Source organism: Marmota monax, unplaced genomic scaffold (genome assembly GCF_021218885.2).
Source record: "Marmota monax isolate L192 unplaced genomic scaffold, Marmota_monax_Labrador192_F-V1.1 WCK01_AAM20220418_F8-fsc00145, whole genome shotgun sequence".
NCBI classification, from domain to species: domain Eukaryota; kingdom Metazoa; phylum Chordata; class Mammalia; order Rodentia; family Sciuridae; genus Marmota; species Marmota monax.
In genome coordinates this window covers 1,556,913-1,580,969 of record NW_026695201.1, presented here as the reverse complement: position 1 = coordinate 1,580,969, position 24,057 = coordinate 1,556,913, and the positions used below count along the sequence as shown (strand labels likewise).

Below are 24,057 nucleotides of genomic sequence, written 5' to 3'. Positions count from 1 at the left end.
GTCCTTCTTTATTATTGGATTGGCATTGGGGACAAGAAGAGAGTTTTTTGTATCATTTGTACTCTTATAAAATCATATTTGGAGTCAGTGTAAATGTTTACCTTATATCCTTGGAAAGTCCAAGAGCTTTTGTCAGAGCAATTATGTCAGCTTTCATGTCTGATGTCCCCAGGGCTAAAGCTTCATCTGCCAGCACCTGTTGCTCTGTGACCACAGTTTATTTGGCTATCCACAGGCCACTCTCCATGAAGCTGTTCCCTTCTGTGAAGAGGTCCCATTATGAATATGTGATAGGCTGACCAGACAAATCCGACCTGATGATGTCACCAAGACCTCTGAGGAGTCATATTTGCATTGCCTGTTACCATGTGCTGACAGCAGAGATGTGGGATGTAAGATGGACGTAGTTTTAAGGTTGTTAATATTTGGGTTGTCCAGAGAATGGCCTGGTATGGCTTCATATCTTCAGAAGTCAGATAATAGTCACCCTTCTTTTTTAGTAGGACTTCCTGAGGCACATCACAAAGGAAATACCTAAACCTAAGAGTTGGGCAGATGTTAAGAAAAGCCTTCTGACACACCATCCTCAATCTACAAGCTAACTAGTGCTAGAGAAACTCGAACACTTGAAACAAAAGCAAAACACAAACCAAGTTAACTGTAGAATAGATTGCTCAAGCACTCACATTATAAGCTTAGTAAAAGAGAAAGCATATTTCTTTCCAGGCCAAAAATGAAGTAACACACAATTCTCATTTATACAATTCAGTCTCTATTAGAATTATGACATCATTTGCACCGATATTATTTATCATCTAACATGTCTGCATTTGGGCAAAAAATTACTAAAACACATACCAAGAAAATCAAGCTTTGTTCAAGAAACTAAAATCAATAGAGTTAAAATTAGAAATGCTTCATATGTTGGAAAAATCAGAGGGAGTATTTTAAGTACTTTTGTTTAATATATTAGTGGTTTCAATGAAAAGGAAACATTCAACAACAGGAGGAATTTTAGCAAACACATGGAAGTTTTTATTAAATGTTAAATAATGGTTTTTAAAAGAGTTATGATCCAACTATCAGCAGTATTCTGAACAGAAATCCTGCAGGCCAGGGGACAGTAGGATGATATATGCAAAGTGCTATGGGGGAAAAAAAAAACAAACAACTACTAACCAAAAATGCTTTGCAAGAAAATTTGTCTTTGAGAAGTAAACACCTTCCCAGACTAATAGAAGTTAAGGAAGTTCATCATCATAAGTCTGCATTATAGGAAATGCTGAAGGAAATTCATAAACTAAAACATAAAGCTGCCAATTAATAATATAAGACTCTGTAAAAGCACAACCTAGCAGTATAAATAATGCAGAATAATATTCTAAACACTCTAGGACTATAATGGTGAGATGCAAAGTAATTTTATCCATAGTGCAAGGATTAAAGGAAAAAACCATTCATAATAACTACACCTAAAATAAACTGTCAAAGGATAAGTACAGATAAATGATGTAAATTCAGACACCAAAACATCAAAGGGGGAGGCAAACGTGTAGATATTTTTGTATGCAGTCAAAATCAAGCTTATGTCAGCTTAAAATGGACATTTAAAAAGGGTCAGACGTCTTAAGTAAGCACCTCGGTAATCAAACCCAAGTCATAGGAGAGACATACAAGGGCAATGAGAAAGAAAGGATCTAAAGTACCACCTAGGAAAATAATCAAATCACAAAGTAAAACAGTAAGAGAAAAGAAGAAGCAAAGCACAGAAAATGAAAGCACCAATTCAATGTCAGTAATAACTGTTCCCTATCATTAATCACTTTACATGTAAATGGATTAAATTCTCCAATAAAAAGATACATATGGGATAATTGAATAAAATAAGAAGGGCCAATTGCACACTACATACAAGAGAATACATTCCCTTTTAAGAACCCATGTAGACTGGAAGCAAAAGGATGGAAAAAAGATATCCTATGCAAATGAAAACTGGTTCTGAAATTTCAGCCCTTGTTTCAGATGCCCATTCATTAATGAGGACAAAGTTCAATCACTACCATCACCACCACCAAATAGAAATCTCACAGCTTTGCTACCAAAGAAGAAAGTTGATGAACTAACATCATAGAGGCTGCCATTCTAACTGTTGGGTGATCAGAGGGCTATAAAGGGGGATGCCAGAGCATTGTTATCAATATATTTAATTATTTTTTAACTAATGTCCTTAAAAGAGCTGTTTTTCCAATTTTCACACCCAGAGTTTCTTTATTCTTGTGAACAGCAAACAAAAGGGCAAATAGCTTAGAACAGGAAAAATGTTAATATTGTTTCCACTGTAGTTGCCAAGGGGAAGAGAGAGAATAGGAAAAGGAGGGGAAAACAAAATCTCAGCTTTGGAAAAAGCGCCGCCCCCCCCCCCCTTAAAAAAATAGTGGTCAAGCAGCAAGTGTCTATTCAAAGCATAAAGTGGACCATGTTACATGAAAGGGATCCCTGCTACATTTTCCCCACTGGTAATGTCTATTTTTTATTTCTGTGGAAAAAGGTTTGATGACATTTCTGAACTGCTTGCTACTGAGAATGGGCAATGAAAGGGGTCCCTTGAACGGAAGAGTCTTAACCTGTTCTTAATTTTTCTTCTGGGCTTTTATCTGGAAGAGATAAAGAGGTGATTTCAAAGTTGGTAGAAACTGCAAGAAGCATAGGCACGTCCAGCAATTAATGTTTGGCAGACTTATTGTAAATACTGCTTAATGTAGCTCTTTCTACAATACCAGACTTTTCCCTCTCCCTCAGACTACCCAGAAAGGTCTCCCATATACTAGTTTTATAGGGGCCAATTTAAGCCCAATTTTGAGCTCTCCCCTCTCTGGAGGAGAACAATAAAAAACACATTATCTCACTGCAAGTGGGTTTCTTGGTAGAATAGAGTCAATTTCTTTTTGAGGTAGGATTCATCTCTTCCATATTCCCTGCGTGTTGGGGTCTCCAGTTTCCATACATTGTATATCCAATGCTTTGCTTACTTGTGAATTCACATTTGCAGTCAAATATGGTCAATTGTCACTTTGCTTTGAGGAGGGGTGTCTATATGTTGGGATCATCTCCTTCCAGAGGATTTGAGTTATTTTCAAAAATTTTTTTCTTCTGGTGCAATAAGATTCACACACACCCCCAGAAGATATATACCAGAACAAACAAGTATCTGAAGTTTTCCATGACATGGAATATTTGGTGAGATCTATTTGCCAATCTTCAAAAGATTTTATTTCTACATGTTGTGTTCTTTTTACGGTAGGCTAATTTTCAGTCTTCAGATTATTTCGGGTGCAAAATACACTCTCTTGAGTCACCATCAGAATGGTGCGCTGGAGGCACAGCCCTCAAAATGGGACTTGGTGAACTTTACCAAGGCATCCCTCCCATAATGAATACTCTCAAGGAGCACCAGACCAGTTCTTCAGGAAGGAAAAAGAACACATGGGAATTCCATCTCCACTAGGCAGTGCCATCCCAGGAGTCAAAACTCTACTCTCTGACATATTTATCATCCTCTGTCGCTGCCCATGAGACTTTTATTCAGTTTCCTGAACAGGGCAGTAAGATGATTGGAAATAAGACAAATAAAGGTAAATATAGAGATGGCAGGATCTAGTGGATCAACAAAACTCCTGATAGAGAGATGGACCACTAGCAGGCTCTGCTTGTTTATGACATAGGTTTAAACATCAAAAGGAGTTACTGTGAGAAAGCTTCTTCAAGATAAACAAAAATAAGGTTGTGAGCAAAAACAGCCCAATTAAAGCTTATCTGCTATGCCCATATCTCTTCTACCTCTGGGCACCTGGGGTTTGAACTCAAGGCTATTGAACTGATAAATTCCATGACAGACATAGAATTTTTCCTCTAAACAGAGGCCACCTCAAATGGGCAGTGTTCTCAGCACCTTCCCACCAGATGTTACCAAAGAAGGTGTCACCTCTGTCCAGGACAGTTCAAAGCAATGATTCATTCATGTCTCCCAACAATCCTCCTCAGTGCAATGAAGTTTGTATTTGTCTGATTCAAGATGAGGTATTAGAGCCTTGATAAATCATTTGTTCATTTGTTCTTCACAGTCATTTTGGTTGCCCTAAAAGAGATCTTAATATTATGGTCATATAAATGTCCATCTTTGAGTGACCTGGACAGTATATGTTTGCCACCTTCTTTGGATTGGCCACAGTCTACATTAATAGCAATATTTTGAGGGCATGCTTAAAGCCCTTATTCTAAGCTCTGAAGATCCCTCCTTCTTTCCACCTGTGGGTGTACGATCATGAAAGCATATTTTGAGTCAGTGTAAATGTTTCACTTCTTCTCTTTGGACCAACTGAGAGCTTTTGTCAGAGAAATTAGAACAACTTTCCATTCTGATGTTCCCAGTGGCACAGTCTTAGCTTCCAGCACCTGTTGCTCTGTGACCATGGTACCCAGCTTTTCACTGACCATTGTCCAAGAAGGTTTACCTCTGGGAGGAGGTCCCACTCTTGCTGTGTAATATGCTTATCAAACAAATCTAAGCTCCAAGATCTCTGAGTCTTCCTATTATATTGGCCCACTGTCACCTCGTGGTAACAAGGCCGCTGGATTTTAAGTGGACTTGATTTTAGTAGATTGGGGTTTTCTGTCACAATGATTTTGTATCTCTCATATTTTCAGCTTCTTCAAGTCAGCCAGTAGCTACCCTTCTCTTCTAGTTGAAATAGAACTTGGTAAGGAACAAAAATAGCAGTGGGTTGTTCTAGGGTATACTTCTCATTCTCTTGTAGTCAATCACAGGAGCATTTGTTGTCTGAAATCAGGAGATCTATCTTCTTGACACATGATCAACCCATTTTGACAAGTAGGCTAGTGGTGGTAGTAAGCTTCACAAAGCTTGAAAGAGAATTCCAAGGGCTGTGCCATGCTTCTCATGCACATGTATTCTGAACTTTTATTGTAAGTCAGACAGGGGCTAAAACAGAGGCTGTCATGAGATTGTGTTTTAATATCTCAAAGGCAGGTTGGCGCTCTAGGGTTCAAATCAAGGGCACTGGTTTGTTTCTGTTAAGGCCTCATACAGGGGTTTAGCTATTAATTCAAAATTAGGGATCCAACTATGGAAATCCTATCATTTCCAGGAACCCACAGAACTGGCTCTGGCTTCTGGGTTCTCTAAGGCTAACGACAGTCTCCTCTGATCCGACAGCTAATTTCAGTTCCTAGCCTGATCTGTAATTCCAGATAGGTTACTTGTTGTTTACAAATCTGAGCCTTATTTGGGGGTACCTTATAATCCACGTGAGGTGAGGTGGCTAAATACAATGATAGTACTGGAAAGGCTATGTTCATAGCCAAGGCTAGCGATAAGCATATCATCCACATATTGCAAAAAGGATTTCTTTCTTCTGTGATAACAGATCAACTTTAAATTCAGCACCTGATGGTATGGATATGCTCTATAAAGGTCATGGGACTATTGTATACATTCAGTAAAGTGACACTGAGCAATACCACTTAGTATCTCAAAACCAGGAACGTACTTTTGAATTGCTTAAACATAATCCGCAAAAGTAAAAAAAAAATCAGAAGTCATCCCCAGTTACACTGTCAATTAAAAGTTTTACAATTAATACTTGATATAACAGCCAATATATAGCAGAGAATATTGAAAGTGATTTCAGAGTCTCATCCAGTTGTATTTACTAGGGAAGTTTTCTTAAATGTGGATAAAACTGTTCAGAGATAGATACAACCAGGATCAGACCAGCAAGTAAAAGTTCTACCACAATTTCTATAGTTTCCATTTATTTTTCCTTTATGCGTTTACCTAGACAGAATATGCTGTCAAAGCATACTTGCTTATAAACATATAAAAATACTTGTTAATTAGTTTGTATAGGAAAAACATTAATTATCTCTGATTCTGGAAAGATCAATTCCGTATTTTATATTACATCAAACAAAAACAGTCTTAGTTATTTGAATTCCTTAACCAGAAAACTTGAAAAGGAAGATAGAAATTATTCATTGTGCTCTTAGCATGGCTGTGGAAGACTTAAATTAAGAAATCAAGTACACATTGAGATGACTAAGTGCAGAATGAGTCCAAATCTTTGACCACATAGAACATTATCATCTTCAAGAGCAGCAGTAATAACAGGTTTTATAAGCAGTGTTCAGTTCATAAATACAATAGGCATTTTGGTATTCTGGCCACTGGGGGGAAAAATAAAGTTGTAGCATCAAGAAAGTTCTGAAATGTCTTACTTGTGCAGATTCCATTCAGTGTATTTAAGGTTAACTAAAATTGACATCATTTTTTTAAAGATAGACCAAAAATTCACATTAAAAAAAATCTCTATACTTCTATTTAGAGTAACAGTAGGTAATGCGATTCCAGAAGTTAAAAAAATTATTTTATAACATACAAGTTCAGCTTAGCAAACCATTTAGGTTCCAAAATGGATTCATCCCTATTAAAATGTAAGCCTTTAAAACAAAGAATCTGTTTGTATACATAGACATAGACACAAGAACCTTAGTATGAATTTAAAAGGAATCAGCAGCCTTAATGTTTCCTTTAAATAGGTCTGGAAAGAATTATATATTAGCTTCACGGAAAGGATTAGTTGGCTTCCTGGTCTAAGGCTAACATGGGTGATCTCTCCTTCAAGGCTAGAAAGGTACCAAAATGATTTAATCCATAAGGAGAGAAGGAGGAGATGCGGGCTTTTCCTGACAGTTGGTAACTCAAGGAATGCTTAGAAAGTGATAGAAGAATGGCAGCTTTGCTTGTCTTTTTCTTTCCTAGTTGGCTCTGGTGAAGAAACACATTCTTGCTCTTAAAATGTCCTTCTTACCTGGACAAGTTCACGAAAAGCTTGCTTCACGTTCGTCCTAATCTTTGCTGAGGCTCCAGGTACCTTACAGGTCTGATGATTCAAGTCTGCTTTAATGCCAATTAAAATGCTTGGAAACGCATCAAGATCCTTTACTCTGAGAATCTGTCTTCGAAACTTCCAGATTTCTTCAAAACTGCGTCTGTGACTGAAAAGACCAAAGGAAACCCTCACTGGTCCTCATGCACTGTTCCCTCACGGCGCCAAACTCTTCTTGTCCAGTTCTATCCAAAATAGCTAGCCAGATGCAATGTCATCTGTTACACACTGTTTTTTGTGTAAGAATCGCCAATGGTTGGATAATAATCTATTACAAAGCGAGACAGATCTGGCTCTAACTGCGCAGAGCCAAGACGAGAGGACACCACAATCTCACCAATAGAGGGACTGCTGCAGCCAGCAGCTGATCTACACACAAAGGGCTCTGCTCTGGCAACCAAAGCCCTGCCCTAAGAGCAGGAAGCCAGACTTGCATCTCCCAGTGGGCTCCCGCCTGGACTGAAAGGATAAGGTGGAATGGCACTTCCACTCTGCCAGCTCCGCCCTCCCAGCCACATTCCTGAACAGCTGGACTCCAGGGATAGGGACCTGGAGGAGCTCTGAGCCCGGGCACAGTTTAGGAGCTCAGAGACAACCTGCAACCCCCAGCCTCCAGATACAAAAGGATTTCATGATCCAGTCATAATCTTCACGTGGCTTTTGCTAGATTCTTATTTAATAAGAGGAGGAGAGTTTTAGTCCCTGAAATAGGACAGTCCAACAATTTCTTTGAGTGATTACTTTAGAACTGGAGTCCTACCATACAATAGCATCACTGGGAATTCCTTTCTGGTGGATTACAGAAGAATACATTGAGCCCAGCACTAGGAACCACCATAGAAACTTGACACCACAGTCAGCAGAATGTACCTGTTTGATGCTGTGGGTTGAATATCTTGTGCAATATTTTATAAAGCTTGCAAATCTTGCACAAATCAGTACACTCAGTGTGAGGTTTCTTACAGGTAGAATTGGGGTGTTGTGGGGAAACCAGAAAGGCCACATCAATCTGCATTTTAAAATTTTGACTGAAAGAGTCTGGATCCCTATCAATATCTCTTTCCTAAGAGGGTACTGTCTCCTCTTCAGACAGGTTAGCTACTCTTTGAGTAAAATCTTGATTGGGGTAGTGTTAATCATCTTTCCTGGGGCCCATTGCTTCAAGAACCTAATACACACTCTCACAGAACTCCAGCAATATGGACTTGGTTTCTTTTTCCTGGTTGGAAAGTGAAAGCTAGAGACAGGTTGCATTTTCCAGTGGCACTTGCAAATTGACTCATTGCTTTTAGGTGAAAAGGTTATTTGAGCATTTATTTGCAAAACAAATCTCATCCCATGGAAAGAATTGGACAATCTGGCATATACAAAAAGCTAAGGCTTTGCTTGATCAGTTTGCATTCAGGAGGTTGAAGCAATAGATGCTGCTGAGCCTGACCCATTGCTCCTACCACTGCCAGGGTGCTATCACTTCAAAAGGTTAATTTATACTTTAAAATAGAATAGGTTGCACTAATGTCAATCAAGGACTCAATTGTGTTCCCACTGTCAATTTTACTGGGGTTACGTGTGGCTATTGGTATAGGAGCCTTCTCTAAATAAACCTAGATACTCCAACGCTGTTACTTCTCAGCTGAGCCTTGAATTTAGGAGGAGTGACATGATCCTGGGGATCTTGGCTTGGCTTCCATGGACAATCCTTTTTCCAATGTCTTTCCTCCTTTGTAGGCACAAAGATCTCTCTCTCTCTCTCCCTCTCTCTCTCTCTCTCTCTCTCTCTCTCTCTCTGTATATATATATATATATATATATATATATATATATATATATATATCCCCTCCCAACCTTGTGTTAATTTTCCTATAGGTTCTCTTTGCAGGGGATGCCAATAAAACACTTGGTGGCTTTAGTTTCCGTTCCTCCTGATCATATATACCTTAAAAACAATATCAACCCCCAATGAGGTATTTGTGTCAATTGTCCCCTGCTGAAGCTTTCTCTTTATGTCTGGACACTTTGCCCAGTAAGGGTCATGTTGACCATTCAGAGATTTTCAGGGGCTCTCTGATCAGGGTTAAAATGCAGGTGCCAACACACACAGAGGCTCTGGGGGAATCTTACATCTGCTAAGCCTGGTGGGTAGATTGCACCCCCAATTTTCCATACAATGTCCTTGTCAGAAGAGGAAGGCTGACAGATAATGCCCTCCAGATAGCACTGGGTTGAAAAAGTTTAAATGTTTTGAAAATTTTTCTTCCAATGTTCTTCTATCTTTGCACACTGGTGGATTTGCTTTTCTTTGCACCATCAACATAGTTCATGGCCATTCATTCTCATTATCATGTTATCTGCAGAACTTACCTCTGATAGACCAATTCCAACTCCGGATCATATGATATTTCAAAATACTATAGAATAGCCACCTTTCAAAATATATGTTAACCAGACAATTACAGTAAAATACCATTTTTCCCATTGTCATAGTCAAGTGGCACCCCCTTTATCCACAGAGAAGCTCTCTTCACCATGGCTGATTTTAGGACTGTCAGCAAAAGAGTCTCTGCAAAAGAGTCCAATGTAGGTAGATTTCCTATTTTTGTGTCACCCTGTTTAATTGGCCACTGGCCGAGAAGATACCAGGACTCCAGGTGCTGGACACCCCTTAGTAGTTTTTCACAAACATATCCAGTATAGTACTTCGAAGAAATGTGTAAACAAGGCCTCTGGCTTTGAGCTGGGCTTCACAGAGATGTCTACATTTTTAAGATAAGTTACAACTAGGCTCCATGGTAACAGCTGGCAGGGGGAGGAAAGAAAGAGGAGAAGAAGCTCCCCCTTCTCAGGTGTTGTCCTTGAAGGGTTAACTTGCCCAAAACAGTGAAAGAAAAAGCTGCTTTTATGTGAACTTCTGCAGACTGGGAACTTCTGAGTCCCTCCCCCTACATGCTGGGTATAAAACTCTGAAACTGCCTGAACTCGGGGTTCAGGGGATTGATTGATTACAGCAAAAGCTGTGCCCTCTGAACCTGGCTGCAGCCAAATAAAACCGTTTCCTGCTGTCTTTGGTGCCTTGCCTCCTTTGTCCCTACAATAATAGATTTGTAGTTTTTCTTGGCCTATTCAGCCAAGATCTTCCCTTCCTAAGACACTATAGGCAGGACCTGACACTGTGTTGCCTTGTCTTAAAGATAAAATACAACAAAAACACAGAGACAGACAACAAAAACCAAGACAAACAGATTGGAAACCTTTAAAACGACAGATCAAATATGAGGTAAAACCCCTTGGTTTGCATTCTCATTTAACTGTGATCCTGTTATGCTCAAATTCGGGACCCCCAAAAGACCACCAGAGACCAAGATCGATGTAAGCGCAAAGAGGTGTTTATTGTGAGTTAGCGCGGTCCTCTGTGCACACAGCAACTGGTGACACTGAGAGGCCTCGAGCTCAGGGTTTGCAGTAGTTTTATCACTCTTTGGAGAAGGTAGGGACTTCACATACATCATAGCATCTCTTAGCAAATCATCACACACCTCGGGAAAATCAAACAACAACTCTAAAACATGATTAGCGTATCAAGTGGTGGGAAAGAATCTGGAAAGGATTATTGGTTAGTTCAAGGGATTGAGGCACTTAAAATTGATTGGTTTAAATTGTGAGGAGGATGGGGGGTAAGTGCCAAGCTGCAGGGCTTCTAGTTTAGATACTGGTCACCACCCCTAGGTGGGGGCCATCTGGAATTTCAGATATTTCGATATCTTGGCCTATCTTAGGTGCTCACCATCTGTGGCTTTTCAGAGAACTGCTTCCACAGGGCTTTTCTGTGGTATTTTCCTGACTTTAGGACTGCAGGTGGTCAGAGGTTGAGTTTCAGAGCAAAATGAGGTCCCAAGTAGAATGAGGTTGCTTAGGTCTTTCAATCCCTTCACCAGCAGTGCTACAGATGTCCCCAAGAAGAGAGACCAAATGTTTCTAAGAAGGGGAACCAGTTGTTTCCATGAAAGAGTTTTGCAGTGTGGAACCAAAGTTCTCAGTGTGAACACCAGGAGAGCTTACCAGATGGCCAAGGTGTCACAACTGTACTGTGTTCAACTTCATGTTTATGAAAGAACTCCAAATGGTGGAGCAAATCATACTCACTCATGGCGGGGGGCGGGGTGGGGGAAGCAGGAGTTCCCTGAAGCAAAAAGAAGCTTCAGCTGCCCTGGGGCAGTCCCGTAGTCCTTCCTTATTTCTTATGGGAACACAATTCTCCACTAGTTGATTCTCAGCAAGCTCACACCAGAGTGCCAGAGCTGACCAAGAAGTCCAGAGCAGGGTTGTTCTCAGGTCCCATCTGCTCAATTTGATACCAAAAGCTCAGTCCTTGTTCTCAACCCAATTCAAGAATGAGGACAAGTTTTAATGAAAAGGGAAAAATATCTTTTTTGCTTTTCTAGCCAAAGAGAAAGTCAACAGACTCATGTCAGAGAGGCTGCCATTCTGCCAGTGCGAGCAAAGGCCTTTAAGAGGGAGACATTTGGACTGATCTCCAAATATTATTATCAGTAGATCTTAAGTTATATCACTGGGGAAAGGAAAAGGAAAAAGAAGAAATTTTAAAAAGTCATTTTTGAAATAAGTCCCCAGTGGTCAAGCAGCAAGGTTTATACTTAAAGTGCAAAAAGTACCCCTGTTTCAAAGCCACTGCATACCAATATGGTCAAGAATTCATGTGGTCTCACCTAATTTCCAAAGCCAAAGGCTGCTTACATTGACTCCACCAACAAATCTATGACACATTGATTTATTCTGCATAATTGTCTTATAACAAAGGCCCAGTAGCCTGAGTTGCTTGCTTTCAGAATTGAATGTATTCCACTAAACTCCAGACATTCCCCTTTCAGCATACTTAAAATTATAGAAAACACATGCCAAAGATTTATCCCACCTCTTATTGTACCTTGTAAATCCTTCTTGGGATTTAAGTTACAGCTATTTCCTAGATTCAGTATGGATGAAGTTACTTCTGCTTTGGATTTAACACAGTGAAATAAGTTGTGAGATAATCTCACTCCACCATTTCCCCAGAAGTTCATTGTGATTTCTAACATGCTTCTTTTCATGTACATTTTAGAATGGCTAATTGCATTTTTCTCTCTTGCCTTCGAAAATACAGAGATAACTTGGGTGTGATTGTCAAAAGTCTGCTTTCGCTTTGACAAAAAATAAGTAGGCCATGTGGGTCACTAGAGTGAGGAGAGCAAAGAGCTGCAGGTGAACATTTCACAAAACCACAGCTGTCAGTCATTCTTGATGTTCAGATGACATCTGGATTCATAAGCATTAAATTTGGCTGCACGTGACAGAAAAATTAAACTAACAATAATGTCTAAAAGATATAGTTATATTTCTTACTCTGAGAAAGATTGGAAGCAGGAAAGAAAGGGTTGTTAAGGGATTTCATTGTCTCAAGAACTTGGTCCCCAGTTTCCTTTTTAGTTTGGGGGAGATTTTACTGTTTTGTTATTCTCTGTTTTGTTTCAGACTTTATCATGCCTGGTCTGCATTCTGAAGGTCTTCTCATGGTTGGAGATGGTTGCCAGAGTTTTTGCAAGAAAGGTCGCTTTCAACCCGTAATAAGGAAAAATGTGTTGAGCTTCTGAATGTTCTTTTTATATTATCATTGATACATTCTTAATATTATGTGCACTTCTGCTATTTTAAATTTCTTTTAGAACTATAAGTTGTTGTAAAATCCAAGCACAGATATGATGATTTAAGGGCCTAAGGCTTCAAATTTTTAGATTATAAATAAGGATGCTGAAGCTTTGTTATAATCTCTACTGCCACCAACTGGTAAATATACAAATTTATTCCACTCTACAGTCATCAATAATAATCCTAAAAACCCTGACATTTCATGCAGTTTTGATGTTGCAGATATCTTTATTCAGTACTTAGAATCTAATTATTTTATACAAAGTTACACATTTTTATCTGAAAAAGGTACCCATGGTGCAAATTTTTATCCCAATTCAGTATATATTCTATAGAGCATAATTATTTCCAATCTGCTTTCTTTTATTTTTTTATTTGTTCTAAATAGTTATAAATGACAGTAGAATGCATTATGACACATCATACATAAATGGAGAATAACTTCTCATTCTTCTGGTTGTGTCGGAGTCCAGCTCCAACAGGGGGTCTCAGGAGACGAACCAATGGTGAGGAGTCGGCGAAAGGGGGTGGAGAAACAACACAGACACCATAGTGAAAGTGCTGAATCCCCATCTTTACTTGTGAAGTTAATCATATATACTTTTCATTTTGGCAGGCTCACAGTACTTTGTGGTTACAAAACAGGAATCATTATTCAAAGAAACAAAATATTACGTAGCTACAATTAGAATAGAAGAATGTATCTTGGCTTATGCATAAGCAAGCATTTTTCCTTTCAGTTCGCGTTTTGCTTTGAGTGTTTCTGTTTAGTTAACTTTTAATAATAGTTAGAAATGTCCCAACTATTGGCCTATACCTTGACTATTCTTTCTTGACTTACTGACTGGAACCGGTGCCATGGTTACGGCAAGTGGTTGACTTGTTATTAATTTTAATCAAACAAGAGTAAGAGCACAAACCATTGTGCACAGGAACAAGAACAAGTTGCCCAGTACTAAGCACTAATCTGTCTTCTTAACATTAATTCTTCTTCTCTAGATTTTAATTTAATTTCTCAAAAACTTCCTTGACAGGAATACAGGGAGTTTTTCATTAGACATTAACAATTTATGCTCCACAGCTGAATCATTGCATCTAGAGCAAACAGATCTATTCTTAGAAGTAGTTGCATTAATTGGGAAAGTCATGTTTTTTCCTTCATACTTAATGGTCATATGAGAAATCGCAACTATATTTATTAAAGGAATACAAAAACAAACCAGCCCATTCCCAGAAACATACTGCGCTCCTCCAGAGGATGGACGCCTTGCACCATCCACCTCAGTAGGGCCTTGCCATTGCCTGAGTCAGGGGAGGGGCGCAGCATGGTTGTATAAGATGTAGAGTTATACTAGTCCTATAATCACATATGCACATAGGGTAATAATGTCCAATTCTTTATTGTGTTGTGTTTTGTCTTTGGAATCTTTTTAACTGTATATTGTTGAGTTAATAATTCTCCTTTACTTATATAATCATTAACACACAATTGTCAGAAATTGGCTTCTGGGCCAGGCACGGTGGCACATGCCTGTAATTCCAGTGCCTCAATGAATATCATTTGGTCTGATCAGCCTTCTTTTTGATAAAACTATTTGATTGATTGATTCTTTATACCATTTTTTCCTTTCTCCACATTATAATGTGTCATCCTTCTATTTCTATGTGTTCTTCTAAACTGCAGTGTTTCTTTGTGTGTGCAACAAAATGTAGTATTTTATGTATTTCATGCTGCACTCTCTTAAAGACCTTCCCATACCAGTCCATATCTACATTCTGCACAGAGTCCCAGAATACGTAGCTAAGATAATTTTTTTTTTCACCAGAGGTGGAGGTGAGTGTAGGGGGATGGGAAGTGTACCTGGGATTTAACTCAGGGGCACTTGACTACTTGACCCTAGCCCTATTTTGTATTTTATTTAGAAACAGGGTTTCACTGAGTTGCTTAGCACCTCTCTTTTGCTGAAGCTGGCTTTGAACTGGATCTTCCTGTCTCATCCTCCTGAGCTGCTGGGATTACATGAGTGCCCAGCCAACTACCATATTTTATGAATGTGTTCCATAAGGAGTGAACATTTAGTGTGCTTCCAACAGCTTAATACCATTCAATTGTCATGAGAAACATGATTAATTATGTTCCCTCATGGAACTGCGTAAACACTTTTTGGAAGATACGTTTAGAAATGGATTGCAAAGTCTACATTTACAAACTTAGACAAGAAACTGCCACAAGCTTTCCTGAATTAATTCACCACCATCAATGCATGAGGACTCCCATCTCTGCTCTTTCCTGAGGCACAGGTTTCTCACCCTGTAAGATTTTGCCCATTAGGTAAAGTAAAATGATACCTACTTGATTACAAGTTTTGTATTTCTCTAATTAATAATAAGTTTGAATAACATTTATATTCTTTTTTTTTTTGAGAGAGAGAGAGAGAGAGAGAGAGAGAGAGAATTTTAATACTTATTTTTAGTTTTAAGTGGACACAACATCTTTGTATGTGGTGCTGAGGATCGAACCCAGGCTGCATGCATGCCAGGCGAGCGCGCTACCGCTTGAGCCACATCCCCAGCCCCAACATTTATATTCTTTAGTTCTTTTATATCAACATCTGTGAATGGTTTGCTCACATACTTTGCTCATTTTGCAATCCTTAAGGTGTAGACCTTTTTCCTTATTAATCTGTGTTTTTATTGAATATGTATGTAATGTTGTGTGTATGTGATAGTAGAAGCAAATGTGACTCCATTTTATTTTGTGACTTCATCCTGTAAAACAACCAAGCCAAGTAGAAGGGTCATGACTGGGGCAAGATGTTCTTTTCCTTTTGCTATAGAAACCTTTAAGAACAGGGAACTACCTAATGGGGCATTGTTTCTGTAACTAGGGTAACGGGGCTCTGTTTCTGTAACTGGGGTGACTGGGCTAACTGTGATTGGTTAGGCTTCCCTCCGCTTGACTGCACCGTCCCGCTTCTGTAACCTGGCTTGCTTGCATTGGCTAGACCCCAAACATCCCTTTTGCAGTTTTCAGGCTTATAAGGAGCGCCCTTACAATTGTTCAGGGCTGACCAGGGGAACAGCTTTATGTTCTGGTCAGCCGCCACCGGTGTGCTTCAATAAAGGCTTGATTCGATTATACGTGAGTGATCTGGAAGTCAGTTTATGAAACCCTGGGATGAAGCTTTAACTATAACATGTATATACATGCAAATGTACCATATATATGTGTATACATGCACATATCATTTTTAGGATTCCAAATCCACGTTTCAAATTTTTATTTATTACTGTTTCTCAGTGTGTCCTTTGTTGTTGCAATGATTCATTAAATCATCTCTTATTTGCAAAGCCATTCAGTCACACATCTGTATTCCTTCAAGGAAATCTTGTTTTTTTTTTTTTTTTTTTGGTACTGGGGATTGAACTCAGGGGCACTTGACCACTGAGACACATCCCCATCCCTATTTTGTATTTTATTTAGAGTCATTGAGTTGCTTAGCACATGGCAGTTGATGAGGCTGGCTTTGAACTCAAGATCCTCCTGTGTCAGCCTCCCAAGCCGCTGGGATTACAGGCATGTGCCACCATGTCCAGCATAAGGAAATCTCTTATTCCCAATAAAAATTTACACCAAAATTGAAACCTGATTGTAGGTGTTCTGACCATGGAAATAGACAGGGAAGTGTTCCCCTGGTGAGCAAACTCTGTGGGGTGGGGGTGGGGTAGCTGGCACCCTGATTCCCACTATTGGACAGCCCAGCCTCCTCCCTCTGAGGGAATAAGACAGCTATGTAGGCTCTATCTGGTTTCCTTAGCAATGTCCTTGAAGAGAAGGGCTCTGTGTTTGTATTAACCTGGACCTTATCTCAGCTAGCTAGCACTCAGGTTAAAGAAATACTACTTTGAATACAGTCATGGTAATGAAAGTATGTGTTCTTAAACTCCCAGGCAGCGGGGAGTGGACACTTCACTTCTCCACCACTTCACCTCACTCCTCTCTGCTCCTCCTGTCTGTCTGCTTGCACTGTGTGTGTGTCTGTGTCCATTCTTTTGTATGCCTCCTGCACAGGCATTCTTCTACAGGTGTTCCTTTACAGCCAGCGCTCAACATTGGGGCACCAGACCCCACATGTCCTCCCAGTCCACGGAGAGTTTGGGACAAGGAAGTCAGCCCAGACAGAGACCCTTCCAGACATTCGGAGAGGTAAGGGGTCGGGGGAGTGGCTCATGACGTGCATCTTTACACCAGCTGGTTCAGATCCCTAATCAGTTGAGTCATGGGGAATTCTCTACTGCACAGTGGCATGCCACGGAGCAGAACTTTCCTTTCTGTTCTGCAAGGCTGGACATACTGTAAGTGATAGTGATCTGGCTGCCTTGCTAACCAAGATAAGCTCTTGCTGTCCCTTTTACCCAGAAAGTGGATGACTCAATTTGAAAGACTAGGAGAAGTAGGTAAAATAATTCATGAAAAGCCACATATTTGTATACCCGTGTTGCAAACTTGGTGTCTTTGTAGGAATGCAGTTGATAAAACCTTAGATTCTCAAACTTCATGCTCTTCTTTTTCTGTGCCTGGCTGCACTGTCCCTTTAAGGGACCTGCCTGCATCTCTCCAGACACTCCAGGACACTAGGTGATTAACTGTCTTTGTCTTCATGCCTGCCTGCCTGGAGCAGCTGCCTCACCTACAACTAAATCCAAGTTAAGTAAGTGTTTGGGACAAGCTGAGGAGGAAGGGGGATTTCATGATTTAGCTGTCTGTTGCACTGGGTTAAATTTCGCTGGTCTGCCAGAGCATAAGCACTTACCTTCTGCTCTATTCAACGAGTTGAAATGTACCATTTTAAAAATTACAAAATCATTTAAATGGTAACTCATTAAGCTGCCTTGCTTGCCACTGCCTTAAAACCCCCGACTCAGACCAAAAGGAGGAGGAACTAATTTCTCTAACCCCCTCAGGATCCCATGACACAAGTGTTTCCAATATACAGAGAGACCTCTCAACCTCATTTCACAGACCCTTTCATGCTACCAGAGGGAGAGCTGGAATAGGTTTGATTACTACTAAAGGCATCCAAGTGAGGGCTCCCAGGGACTGGAACCAGAGTTCAGTTGATGAAGTGTTTGCCTCTCATGGACGAGATCCCAGCTTCAAACCCAAGCAATATTATTTAAATGAAAGGAAAAATAAAAGATTAGACTCTTCTGTTACTGAACATAACAACACGTTTGTCAATTACTGAAAGTAGACTTAAGTTCACCTTGTTTAATAAGCATTCATATTTCTAGGCTTATTGGACACAAATACTAATGTCATGGTCATAAGACATGGTATGTCTTTACACATGGCCTCAAGAGGCCACCCCAGTTTGGGGAAAATAAAATAAAACAAACAAGTGTCCATTCATTCATGGCCTTAATGGGTCACCCTGGTTTGGGGAAAAGAAAACAAAAACAAACAAGGATCCCAAACCTCCCTGTGGCTACCACCTCTTCCCCTTTCAAACCATACAAACCATTGCTTATGTTCAACCATGTGTGGAAACTGTTACAAGATTTGCAAGGTTTAAGGCAAAAAGAAAGAAAGAAAGAAACAAACAAAAACTTTCCAGAAAGCATATAAACTGGAAAGAAATACTCTTAAAAAAGAAAGAAGGGTTACAACATTTTTCCTTACTTTTCAACTTCTGCTGGATTCCTAACTTTCCTAGCCTCATATTTCAATGTGAATTTCATTCCCTATATGATTTACTAGAGTTGCAAAAAACTAGTTTAGACAAAAGAAGAAAGAATGTCTCTTCTAAATCCACACTGCTTGGCTGACTCTCTTAACTGTTTTTACCCAGTTTTCTTACACAGCTCCTCCCCTTCCTTAATGTTGAAGCACTAATAGAAAGGGAAAAGTAGAAAGACTCCAAATGTGCAAGTTTTCTTTTTTTTCAAAAAAAAGTTTTGTTTTACATTATTTTCTTTCAGAATGTGACAGGCTTCCAACTGATTCTTGTCTGAGTTTAAGGTATACTCTGACCCGATAAAAAATGTTGATATTACTGCAATGTAAGTTTTTAAGTATTCTATGTAAGTTGATGTGTTTTTCTGATTAGTCTGTTTTTATCTAACTATACAGATTTTTACATTCTGCCTTTACACAAAGGCCAATTTCCCCAGAGTTAACTCTTAAATACATTCAAAGATTTCTTTTAATAAATCCTAGGAAGATATAAACATGGTTGTGTTAGGGATAAGTCTTAATAACTATAAAGGACAAAAACGCTAGCTATATGAAACCTTAGATTTCAGTGTCCACCATGGTTGTTGGATGTTGTACCTGACATTTCCAATTTCACAGGCCTGTCTTATGTCTATATATTATTATTAAATTGACATTTAGACAAACGAAGGCTCATAAATTAAAATTTAGAAAAATAAATGGACCCAGATAACTTAATTCAAATCAAATAATTAAATAAATATATAGATGTTTTTAAGGTGATGGCTCATGAGTGTTTATAGGTGGCCAAATAATAAAGTCTTAATTTCTAAAATATATGTAAAATATAATATTCATTACTTCTAATTTTTTTCAACAGAGAAAGGATGATTAATACTATTAATCATGTTTTTCTTATGTTTTTATGTTATAATTAAAATGAATAAATTAAATTTAACATAAATGAGATTAGCCTTCATATTATGGTTTCTTAAATAAATAAATTAAAAATTAGAGCTGATGCCAAGCTGATCTCTCCTTTTGTTTCCAGTTGTTAAAAACAAACAAACAAAAACAGGATGCCACCCCCTTCCTTTATTTGACTCCTTCTTTAAAACAGGCTTTACAAAGAATTCATGAAAAGTTATTGACAGTGATGGAGGATCAACTTCCTGTATCTAATGTGCTATTATCATTGATAGTTCTTGTTGGAAAGCCTTATGCTTTTGAAGCAGTAGTTGCTATTCTTAATAAGAAATGATATATAACAAAATGGCTATATTCTCCTCACTTTTCAGGCTGTAATATTTTGCCTTTTACTAATATGTATGCTCAATTAATTGCTGATGGTCATATTAAAATTTTATCTTTAACAAGCATGGATATTCATGTTTTGCACCTTATGAAAAAAACTTTATATCTCTAATACGTACCATTCATCCTATTATCAAGCTGTATTAGCTAAAATTTTAGTGCTCATTGTGTTTCACCTGCCTCATGATGAACAATTCTCTTTGTTATATCAGTTTCCTTAATTATATCCGTTTTCCTTAATTCCTACTGTTCCTCTTATAGATGAAATAATGGTGTAAACAAACAGGTAAACAAAGAGGAGTAATATCTGTTTTTATTAATGGTGAATGGACTATTATACTCTACCTCAAAATTCTCCACAGTGAGCTGAGTTAGCTACCTTTATCCTGATGCTGAAATTGTTTTCTACTATTTTAAATGTTATTACAAGTTCTCAATATATAGTTAAGCTTGTGCTTCATATTTCCATGGTTGGGTTATGCCCTCATTTGGATTCCAATTCACTGTCTCTTTTTTAAACCCTTTAAACTCTTTTATAGCATCATGCATCTCCTATCTTCCTTGCTCATAGATATAGCCACCCCAAGATTTCTAAACTTTTGATGGAGGTTGTCGCTCACACAGATGAAGATATGAAATCTGCTTATCCTTTTTTTTTTCAAATGCTGTGAAATCTCATGGATTTTTTCATCAAAATACTCGGTCACTACTGAAAACATTTTCCATATCTTCTCAAAAGTTTCATGCTATAGTTAGCAATTGTTCCCACTGTGTACACTTATGAACCCTATATAAAAATTTGTGAACCCAGGCCTACATTTTAATGCACAATGGTAAATGGATGTTACTTATTTCACTCCTTTTTTTCATGTTTTTATTACTACCCATTCTGGATTTATTTAAGCTAGTGCCCACAGGTATAAAAATGTATTTGCTTGCATTTCTCACTTATTGCTTTGCTTTCCACCATGGGCAAGCCTGCTTATTTAGAAAATGGATAATGCCCCTGCGTATACATCTTGTGCTTTTGCACAATTTTGTAATCAATGAAATATAATTTTAAATCATAAAATTCCTCATAATCCTACTGAACAAACTGGTTAAATGAGTGCATCATACTCTTGAAACTTGCCTTTTAAAACTAAAACAAAAAAAGGGGCAATCTAGCCTCTCTCATGTTAATAATGCTTTAAATATTGTTTTATTTACAGTTAACGTGCTCAATATGGAATGCAAAGTTGATATTCACAATTGGTTGTCTGCTTTGGATAGACATTGTATTCCTAAACAGCCATTACTAAGAATTTATGTAAAATATAGGGTTCCACCAGACCCAGGATGACAAGACCCTATGCCTCTGACCACATGGGGAAAAGGATAGTCTGCTGTGCTCACACCAACAGATCCTACTTGGACTCCAGCTTCATGCATGAGCTCTATCCATTGTGAATGGACATCGGGAACTTCACACCTTGATTCCCAAGTTGCATTTGATCCTGGATGAGGAGAGTCCCACCAAACAAGAGGAAACTCTCCTCAAAAGAGAGGAAGCATTAAAGAAGGACAGATAAGAGACATGAAAAGAGGATCCCAAGCTTCTAGACTTCCAGTGAGTTGGGGACATATAAAATCATTAACAGCCTCAGCTCTACAGCTGTTGGCTCAAAGGGGCTTAAAATGTACTCTGGAAAACTTAGTTACTGCTTTGTTTGCTAAACTTACATCAAACTCTGTAAATGTTTTGATCCTTGTGATAATGTTATTCTGCTGTTGTACCCCACTTGTGCGAAACATAGTTCTAAGTCAGACTCCTGGAGTTTTAGAACCCATTATAATATTTAGGTTCGCTTGGTGAAAATTGTTATATACCTGCAAGAATGTCGCAGCAGATTAACTGTGTTCTCACCATCCTTGCAGGATTTAATGGGCCACCATCATGCACAACGTATTCATAAAAGGTCTATTCCCCTTGATGAAAACTGTGATGATTCAGTACATCGTCTCTCAAAGGCAGAATTTGACGCTTTGACATTTTCCATAGTGGGTTTCCCTGGACTAGCTGTCGGGGCTTACAAAACCACTATGAACCTGGCCTGTGCTGTGGTAAAAAAAGTACTAATCCTACCTCTCTGGCCATTAATATGCTTAATGAAGAACAAAAACAACATCGCCAAGACATTCTTGATAACCAGGCTGCTATTGATTATTTGTTGTTGTTACATCATAAAGGATGTGAGGATAAAACACATAAAGGATGTGTTGCTTCAATTTAAGCGATAACAGTAATTCTATTTTAAGAGCATTAAATTACCTTAAATATATCATTAGAAGGTCCAGCAAGATGATGAAGGTTTAGACTTGTTAGATTGGTTAACTTCATGGTTACCCAATTGCATCTGGTTCAAACAATTATTCATAGGTGGAAGTTTGCTGCTATTGGGATTGTTGTGTTGCACTTGCTGCTTGTCAATGCCTGCCCTATATTTCCCCTTGCTAGGATTAAGAAGAAAACAGGTATTTTTCATCCAGAAGGCCTTAAAAAACAAAGGAGAGCTGTAGGTATTCAGACCATGGAAATAGACAGGAAAACATTCTCCTGGTGAGCAAACTCCCGGGGATAACTGGCAGGGTAACTGGTGCCCTGATTCCCACAATTGGAATGCCCAGCCCCCTCCCTCTGAGGGAATAAGACAACTATGCAGGCACTAGCTGCTTTTCTTAGCAATGTCCTTGGAGAGAAGGGGCTCTGTGTTTGTATTAACCTGGACCTTATCTCTATTAGCTAGCACTCAGGTTAAAAAAAAAATACTAATTAGAATACAGTCATGGTAATGGGCGGTATGTGTTCTTTGAGTTAATAAACTCCCAGGCAGCAGGGAGCGGACCCTTCATTTCCAGACTTCTTCACCACTTCACTTCACTGCTCTCTGCTCCTCCTGTCTGTCTGCTTACACTTTGTGTAACACTCTTATGTGCCGCCTCCACAGGTATTTCTCCACAGGTGTTCCTTTACAGTTAATTAATCAATAAGTTAGAAAAAGACATCAGATAAAAAGTTACATTCTTACTATTCAACAAAATTTTACATTTTTGGGGGGGACTGGGGTTGTGGCTCAGTGGTAGCACCCTCGCCTAGCATGCATGAGGCACTGGGTTCGATCCTCAGCACCACAGAAAAACAAAATAATGTGTCCACCTAAAACTAAAGATACATAAATAAATAAATGTTTAAAAAATTTCTACATTTTTAAAATCGTCTTTCAATTTGTTCAAGGTACTTTCCATCACATGTCCAGGAGATAGTGCAAGGAGGGGTGGAGCACAACACCCATCTCCTTGCATGTCTTCACAAATGGAGATGCTTAACCCTCACCACTTCCCCACTTCCCCAGCCTGCCCAGTAATTCTGAGGATACAGCCAACTCCTTCCAATTATGAAATCTTAGCAAGTTAACATGTCAGCCAGGCAAGCCTGCTTCACATTTTATAGTTGGGGTTTCCATCCTTTTTTTTTTTAACTTTATAGGAAATTTCCTTTCCCTAAACATGAACGTATGGTTCCTGGAGCACAAAGCTTGCTCAGGAGACCAACAAGAATATATAATCAGAGAGAAAAAGCTCTCTATTTATTCCATATTGTTGATCAAGCCCAGCAATAGAGAAAGAAAGAATAATTTTTTTTTTCAGAGATCTTTATAGAAAATGATATAGTAAGAAGAAAATCTGGGGAAAAGTACATAAAACTGCATGAAGTTTGACTCTGTATGATGAAATCTAACCATCAAAGATGGAACTAGCTGGGAATTAGAGATTATTAATCATATGTTCAATATCTTGGAGCTAGGACTGATTTTTATAAATTTTGGAATTACTCTCAGTGAATATATTCCCTACACAAAAAGTTGAACTGATGAATAAATACATGGACAAATGAATAAGTGAATAATTTTTTTCAGGAGGAATTCCATGAGAAATATCTTACATGTTGAACTGTTGTTTTCATAACATTAAAATGGTTGTGCTAGATAATCTTTTATCCTTTTGAAGGCCCCGAGAAAATACATTTTTTGCCTATATTTAGATGGACAAAAGAATGAAGATCAAAAAATGTTTCAAAATCACTCACTTAACCAGCAGCATGAAAACCGCTTTGATTTCTGGTCACTGGTTGACAAAAACACATGAAGAGTACAGGAGGGGTATGGATCCAAGTGCCACAGTTAAAAATCAAGTTAGTATAAAAGTTTATAAGAAAAAGCAAAATATAGGAATCAATTTTAAGTAATAACCAATCTTAGAACAGAGAAGAATGAAGAGGGAAGTAGAAAAATAATTTGCAACCAAAAGTAGAAATCAGCTGAA

The 24,057-nt window shown here is 38.6% G+C and overlaps 1 long non-coding RNA gene and 1 pseudogene across 1 annotated transcript; one reads left to right on the top strand and one right to left on the bottom strand.

The window, feature by feature from the left end:
• Nucleotides 1-6,788: 6,788 nt before the first annotated feature.
• Nucleotides 6,789-11,301, bottom strand: LOC124082484 (ras-related protein R-Ras2-like; annotated as a pseudogene).
• Nucleotides 11,302-15,745: 4,444 nt separating this feature from the next.
• Nucleotides 15,746-22,935, top strand: LOC124082561 (uncharacterized). The gene is made up of 2 exons (XR_009225379.1): nt 15,746-16,872; nt 21,016-22,935. It is a non-coding gene; the product is annotated as an uncharacterized LOC124082561 (long non-coding RNA).
• The last annotated feature ends 1,122 nt before the right edge of the window (nt 22,936-24,057 follow it).